The sequence below is a fragment of the Chrysochloris asiatica genome, unplaced genomic scaffold (assembly GCF_000296735.1).
Source record: "Chrysochloris asiatica unplaced genomic scaffold, ChrAsi1.0 scaffold00018, whole genome shotgun sequence".
In the NCBI taxonomy this organism is placed as follows: Eukaryota; Metazoa; Chordata; class Mammalia; order Afrosoricida; family Chrysochloridae; genus Chrysochloris; species Chrysochloris asiatica.
The window spans coordinates 25,529,399-25,536,936 of NW_006408536.1; the positions used below are offsets into that span (position 1 = coordinate 25,529,399).

At 40.0% G+C, this 7,538-nt stretch overlaps 1 non-coding gene across 1 annotated transcript; it reads right to left on the reverse strand.

The window, feature by feature from the left end:
- Window positions 1-828: 828 nt before the first annotated feature.
- On the reverse strand, window positions 829-899 carry TRNAG-CCC. Its single transcript has one exon. It is a non-coding gene; the product is annotated as a tRNA-Gly (tRNA).
- Between the last annotated feature and the right edge of the window lie 6,639 nt (window positions 900-7,538).

Below are 7,538 nucleotides of genomic sequence, written 5' to 3' on the forward strand. Positions count from 1 at the left end.
TGGTAGACCTTCTCCCCAAAATTCTCTACATACTCAAATATAAGACAGTGTGTTTCTTCAAAATTATTCCACCAAAAATAAATTTCTTATTAAGTCTTTCCTATTACAGTCTCCTAATTACTTAAATTTTAACAACACAATACTATTTGAGGAAGACACATTAACCTGAAAGGACCTCAATCAGCACTAGCTTTGGATGCTTATAGAGGTAACCTGACATAATGGAGTAAGGTGAATAAATTTAACACAGACTGTGTCATTACTTCTGGAGAAATGGCCTAAAATTTTAGTTCTGGGTGCCACTGCATACAAACCTTTAAAAATGTCACTTTATTACAACCTTTTAAATGCTTATGCTGTGACGCTCACCACAAATGAATGGAAATATATGATCCTAGGCAAAACTCCCCATGATAGCATCATACACTGACTTGAAAGTTCTGCAGGCAACTTACCAGGATTGAACATGGCACTGTGTTTTCAAGTGGCTCCAGGTGAAGAAGAAACGAAGGTCCACGTGCATGTGAGAAGTTTGAAAAAAGTTGCACACTGAAACACGAGAGTGAAAAAGAGCAATCTTGTCTAATACTGTTTTTCTATAACATGTGACTTCAAATACATATATATAAGTAACCTTTCAATTAAATATTATAGGGAGACATCCAAATTTACACATAAATATAAATAGGAAGGTTTAAGCTAAAATCACTCCCTGTGTTTTTAACTGAGAAGTTTTGTATGCAACAGGAGTCCTGTTTTCTTTCTTTCTTTCTTTTTTAATGCTTTATTGTGAATTATAAAACTTAACACAAAATAAAACCGCTAAAGTGCACTAGCCAGGAATCGAACCCGGATCTCTAGCGTGGGAGGCGAGAATTCTACCATTGAACCACCAGTGCCTCACCCGTGTTTTCTTAATATTTGTATTGTGTTTTACTGTTTTACCTTCTCAGTTACATGACTTCCACCTTAGAATGTTCACTCATCCAGCTGCCTGGAGGGAGTTGAGAATTTATTACAGAAGAAATACAAAAAGGAAGTCCAAGGGAATATTCATCTTCTGACACTGAAAAGTAAGCTGTGAAACAGGACAGTACGCCTCCAAGACTAGCTGTTTTCTTACAAGAAGCTTTTTCTAGATTACTTTATGTTGCTCTTAAGTTTCCAAGGGTCAATTTCCATAACTCAAGCCTCATAGATTTCTATAGTAGTGTGGCAAAAGGTAAGTTTTCCATTTCTGCCTGCTGGATATCCTCTACGGTAGAAGGCTATGTTTTAAGTAGAGCCATCAGACATCCTGGTTTGGCCTGTACAGTCCTAGCTTCCACTAGTTATCCATGAATCCCATTCAGTTGGCTTCTCCTTTCACTCTCGGTGTATCTAAAACTGGATGATACATTTCATGGTCACCTTCATCACAAAGGACTTCCCCACCATAGTTTGTTCCTAGAGAGGGAGAGAGAAGATGGGTAAACGAGAAAGAATACAGAGGATGAGGGGCTCTGAGGAGAAGTTGCCAAGTTGTGCCAAAGGAGGCCCTGAAGCTTTGATTGACCAAACTGCCTTGAGTTCCTCTATAGAAGAAGTAGCTGGACTTCTAGATGTCGAGTGTGCCAAAGGAGAAGGCCATAGTGGGGTTAAGGTGACTCTCTACTGAAGAGTTCACAGAGTCTAAGTTGGATGCAAACCAGAGTTAGAGTGCAAGGGACTCTGAAGTGCCAAAAGAGACAAAACTGAGGCCAAGGCAGACAGTTAAACAAGCACAGAGCTGAGGGGTCTGATTACGAGATCTCCCACCAAAGACATGAGCCACGTATGCCAACCAGGCTAGCAGCACCCATTCTTCTGGGGCCCAGAAGAAGACACCAAAATCTTGGCTCTTCCCTGCTACTAGGAAGTTGCAGACGCCATATCTTACCTCACCCCTTCATGCCCTTCCAGGGAGAAAAGCAGGAGAAGAAGGAATCTTTATATTAGTTTGAACCATATTAATTGCCAACATATGTGAGCTGCAAAAGTGGCAATAACATATACTCCAAAAACATATAAAAAATAAACATACAACTCAACAGTAAAAAGGCAAATAACTCAATTAAAAGTGGGTGAAAGATCTGAATAGCATTTATCCAAAGAAACTTATAAAAATGGCCAATAAGCATATGAAAAGCTGCTCAACACCATCAGGCATGAGGGAACGAAAATGAAAGCCCAAACCACAATGAGACACCACTTCACAACCACTAGGATAGCTGTAATTGGACAATGGCAAGTACTGAACATGGAGAAATTGGAACCCTCACACGTTGCTGATGGGAATGTACAACCAATCAGGAAAAGAGTCTGGCAGTTCCTCAAAAAGTTAAACACAGACTTAGGTATACACCCAAGATAAATGAAAACGTATGTCCACATAAAAACTTGAAAATGAAATCTCATTGAGCGTTATTCACAATTATCTATCATACTTTTCAGCTGAAACTACCCAAATGCTCTCAACTGATAAAATGAGGTATATCCATAATGTTGTTGTTAAGTACCATGGAGTCGGTTCCAACTCATAGTGACCCTGCACAGGGTTTCCGAGGTTACAAATCTTTACGGGAGCAGAAAGCCTCATCTTTCTCCCACGGAACAGCTGGTAGTTTTGAACTGCTGACCTTGTGGTTAGCAGCCCGATTCGTAATCACTATGCTACCAGAGCTCCTTATATCCATAATTGTTGTTGTTGTTGTTGTTAAGTGCCGTCGAGTCGGTTCCGACCCATAGCGACCCTGTACAGGGTTTCCGAGGGTGTAAATCTTTACGGGAGTAGAAAGCCTCATCTTTCTCCCGCGTATGGATCCATAATAGAGAGTATTATTTGACCATAAAAAGGAATGAGATACTGATACATGCTTCAACATGACCGGACTTCAGACACATGCTAGTTGAAGGAAGTGAGACACAAAAGGCCACATATTGTATGATTCCATGTACAGGAAGGAGCTCTGGTAGCATAGTGTTTACAAATCAGGCTGTGAACCTCAGGGGCAGCAGTTCGAAACTACCAGCTGTTCCGAGGGAGAAAGATGAGGCTTTCTGCTCCCGTAAAGATTTACAGCCTCAGAAACCCTGTGCAGGGTCACTATGAGTCGGAACTGACTCCACAGCACATAACAACAACAACAAATGTATAGGAAATGTCCAAATCCAAAAACCAACCCCACTGCCACTGAGTCCATTTTGATTCATAACCACCTCACAGGAAAGAGAAGGGCTGTCCCATAGGATTTCCAACCACACTGTCACATCTTGCTCCCAACATTTTGGTTAGCAGCCAAGCACTTTAACCATTGTGCCACCCAAGCTCCTTTTATAGATGTCCAGAATAGGTAAATCCATAAAGACAGAAAGATGAGTGGTCGCCAGGGATTGGGGGAAGAGGGGACTGGTACAGGGTTTCTGTTTGCGGTGATAAAATGTTCTGGGATACTGGTGAAGGTCGCAGAGCTTTGTTTACTAAAAACCACTAAATTGCACACTTTAAATGAGTGAATGATATGGTACGTGAAATACATCTCAACAATCTTTTTTTTTTTTTAAGTAAGCAACATTTCCTAGATTGTCAGAATGGACAAAGACTTCAAGATTAAGTGTTAGGTATTGTTGGTGTCTAGTTTTGGTTTTCTCTCTAACCAGCAGAAGGGAGCTTGGGGAAAGGCCATAATAACAGCGTAAGCAAAGCAATTCAATTCATTTCCTCCTATTTATATTGTGGTGTGAAAGGATTTTGTGGACCAGTTTTCGGGTTCTCTGGAAAATATAAATCTCTAACAGTGAGTGGGCAATCCTGTACAAACACAGCCTTCTCAAGTCAATAGCAGCAGCGGCCCACTTTGCACTGAGCACATACTTTCCACTTTGCCGTGCACCCCGCCCCAAGCCAATCTCACTTCTATTGCCTGCCTAGCTCTGCAGATCAACTCGACAGCACTTAACAACAGCAAAAAAAAAAAAAAAATCAATACATCTTAGGAACCCTGGTGGCACAATGGTTAAGTACTTGGCTGCTAACTGAAAGGTCAGAGTTTAAACCTACCAGCAGCTCAAGGGGAGAAGTATATAGCAGTCTGCTTCCATAAAGATTGCTGTTGTCAGTTCTGACTCACAGCAACCCTATGGCACAACACAACAAAACACTGCCCAGTCCTGGGCCATCCTCACACTTGGTGTTATGTTTGAGCCCATTGGTGCAGCCACTGTGTCTATCGATCTCGTTGGGGGTCTTCCTCTTTGGGGATGACCCTCCACTTTACCAAGCATGATGTCCTTCTCTAAGAACGGATCCTTCCTGACAACATGTCCAAAGTACAAGAGACTTCTTCCAAGACAGATTGGTTTGTTCTTCGGGCAGTCCGTGGTACTTTTAATATTCTTCACCAGCATCATAATTCCAATGCATTGATTCTTCTATGGTCTTCCTTATTCACTGTCCAACTTTTGTATGCATATGAAATGATTAAAAATATCATGGCATGGGTTAAGTGCTCCTTAGTCCTCACAATGACATCTTTGTTCTTTAACACTGTAAAACATGAATAGGTTTTCTTCAGAAGATTTGCCTAATGTAATATGTCATTTAATTTATTGACTATTGCTTCCATACATGGTGATTGTGGATCCAAGTAAAATGAAGACTTTGACAACTTTAATCATTTCTCCATTTATATTGATGATGTTATTTATTGGTGCGGTGGTGAGTACATTCATGTTCTCTACATTGAGATGCAACTCATACTGTAGTCTTTGATCTTCCTCAGTAAGTTCTTCAAGTCTTCTTTGCTTCCAGCAAGGAAAGTTGTGTCATCTGCATATTGCAGGTTGTTAATGAGTCTTCCTCAAATCTTGATGATACGTTCTTCTCCACACAGTCCACCTTCTTGGATTATTTGCTCAGCATACACATTGTCTAAGTCTGCTGAAAGGACGCAACCCTGGTGCACACCTTTCCTGATTTTAAATCTTTCAGTATCTCCTTGTTCTGTTCAAATGGCTGCCTCTTGGTCTATGCACAATGAAGAGCTCTAGAATTCCCATTCTTCTCAATGTTATTCATACTATGTTCATATACGTGAAGTCAAATGCTTTTGCATAGTCACAAGTAAACATCTTTCCATCTGGTGAGGACCATGTGTATAATCATCTTTTATGAATTTACAATGAATACAATGAATATGAATTTACAATGAAAAGGAATTTACAATGAATAAGTCATTGGTCTTGCAAAATTCTATCATACTATCTCCATGATCGAATACACAAAAATCAAATTGACTACATCTGTGGGAAGAGATGGCGGAAAAACTCCAAATTATTAGTCAAAACAAGGCCAGGGGCAGACTGTGGGGCAACCCATCAATTGCGCATATGCAAATTCAGACTGAAGCTGAAGAAATTTAAAACAAGTCAAAGAGAGCCAAAATTTTACCTTGAACGTGCTGTTGTTAAGTGCTGTTGAGTCAGTTCTGACTCAAAGCGACCCTGTATAAGTCAGCTTGAAATACCAACTTTGCAGTTGAAACTGACCTTGAAATCCAGTGCTTATCCTACAGCACCACACCAGGACATCAACATATTTCATCTGAATTTAGAGATTATCTCAAGAACAAATTTGATGCATTAGACACTAATTGCTGAAGACCAGAAGAGTTGTGGGATGACATCAAGAACATCATACAGAGTGAAAGCAAACTAGATCATTAAGAAGACAGGAAAGAAGGAAAAGACCAAAATGGATGTCAGAAGAGACTCTGAAACTTGCTTTCCAGCGTAGAGATGCTAAAGCAAATGGAAGAAATGAGGAGGTAAAAGAGCTGAACAGAATATTTCAAAGGGCAGCTCAAGAAGACAAAGTCAAGTATTACAATGGAATGTGCCTATTCCAAAGACAGTGACCTAATGGAATGCAGAAATCATCAAATAATAGCATTAATATCGCAGGCAAGTAAAATTTTGCTGAAGGTAATTCAAAAACGCTCGCAACAATACATCAATAAGAAGTTGTCAGAAATTCAAGCCAGATTCAGAAGAGGACATGGAATGAAGGATATTATTGCTGATATTAGATGGATTTTGGCTGAAAGCAGAGACTACCAGAAAGAAGTTTACTTTTCTTTACTGAGTATACAAAGGCTTTCAACAGTGTGGATTATGACAAGAGATGGACAACATTGCAGAGAATGAGTATTGCAGGACACTAAATTGTGCTCATGAGGAATCTGCACATAGACCAAGATGTAGTCATGTGAGCAGAACAAGGGGACAGTGAATGGTTGAAAATCAGGAGAGGTGTGCACAGGGTTGTATTATCTCATCATACTTACTCAATCTGTACATTGGGTAAATAATCCAAGAAGTGGGTTATATGAAGAAGAATTGGAGGAAGACTCATTAACAACCTGCGATATGAGATGATGATACAACCTTGCTTGCTGAAAGTAAAGAGAGCTTAAAATACTTACTTATGAACATCAAAGACCTCAACCTTCGGTCTGAGTTGCATCCCAATATAAAGAAACCAAAAATCCTCACCACTGGACCAATAAACACCATCCAGATCAATGGAGAAAAGACTGAAGTAGTCAAAGACTTCATTTTGCTCAGATCAACCATCAACACTCATGGAAACAACAGTCAAGAAATCAAATCACATATTGCATTAGGCAAATCTGCTGCACAAGATCTTTGTTAAAGTGTTAAAAAGCAAAGATGTCAGCTTGAGGACTAAGGTGCACCTGACCCAAGTCATGGTATTTTCAATAACCTCATATGCATGCGAGAGTTGGACAGTGGTTAAGGAAGACCGTAGAAGGATTGATGCTTTTGAGTTATGGTGTTGGAGGAAACTTAAAAGTACCATGGACCGACAAAGGAACAAACCAACCTGTGTTGGAAGAAGTACAGCCAGAATGCTCCTTAGAAGTCAGGATGGCCAGACTTTGTCTCTCATAATTAGGACATCTTGTCAGTAGGAACCAGTTCCTGAAGCAAAACTTCATGATTGGTAAAGTGGAGGGTCAGTCAAAAAGAGGAAGACCCCCAACAAGATGGATTGGCACTATGGCGTCAACAATGGGCTCAAACATAACAACGAGTGTGAGTATGGCACAGGACCTGACAGTGTTTCATTTTGTTGTGTATAAGATCACTATGAGTCGGAACTGACTCGATGGAACCTAACAACAACAAACAAACAAACAAAAACCCACCCATATTTCCATAAAGATGATAGCCTTAGAAACCTTATGGGGCAGTTCTACTATGTCAGAATCAATTTGCCAGCACAAAAGTAAACAAGTCAATCCTCAAAGGTTAAATATCCATAAACACGGTTGATAGGTTATTTTGGTTAGGAATGCATTTAGCTGCAAATGAGAAAAATCCAAACCTCAGTACCTTTAACAAATAAAGCTTGTTTTTCTGTCTCACACTTGAAGAACTCTGGTAGTAGGTGGTTGCTGAAGTTGAATCAAGAACTCAATGGTAAATGACATATGGTA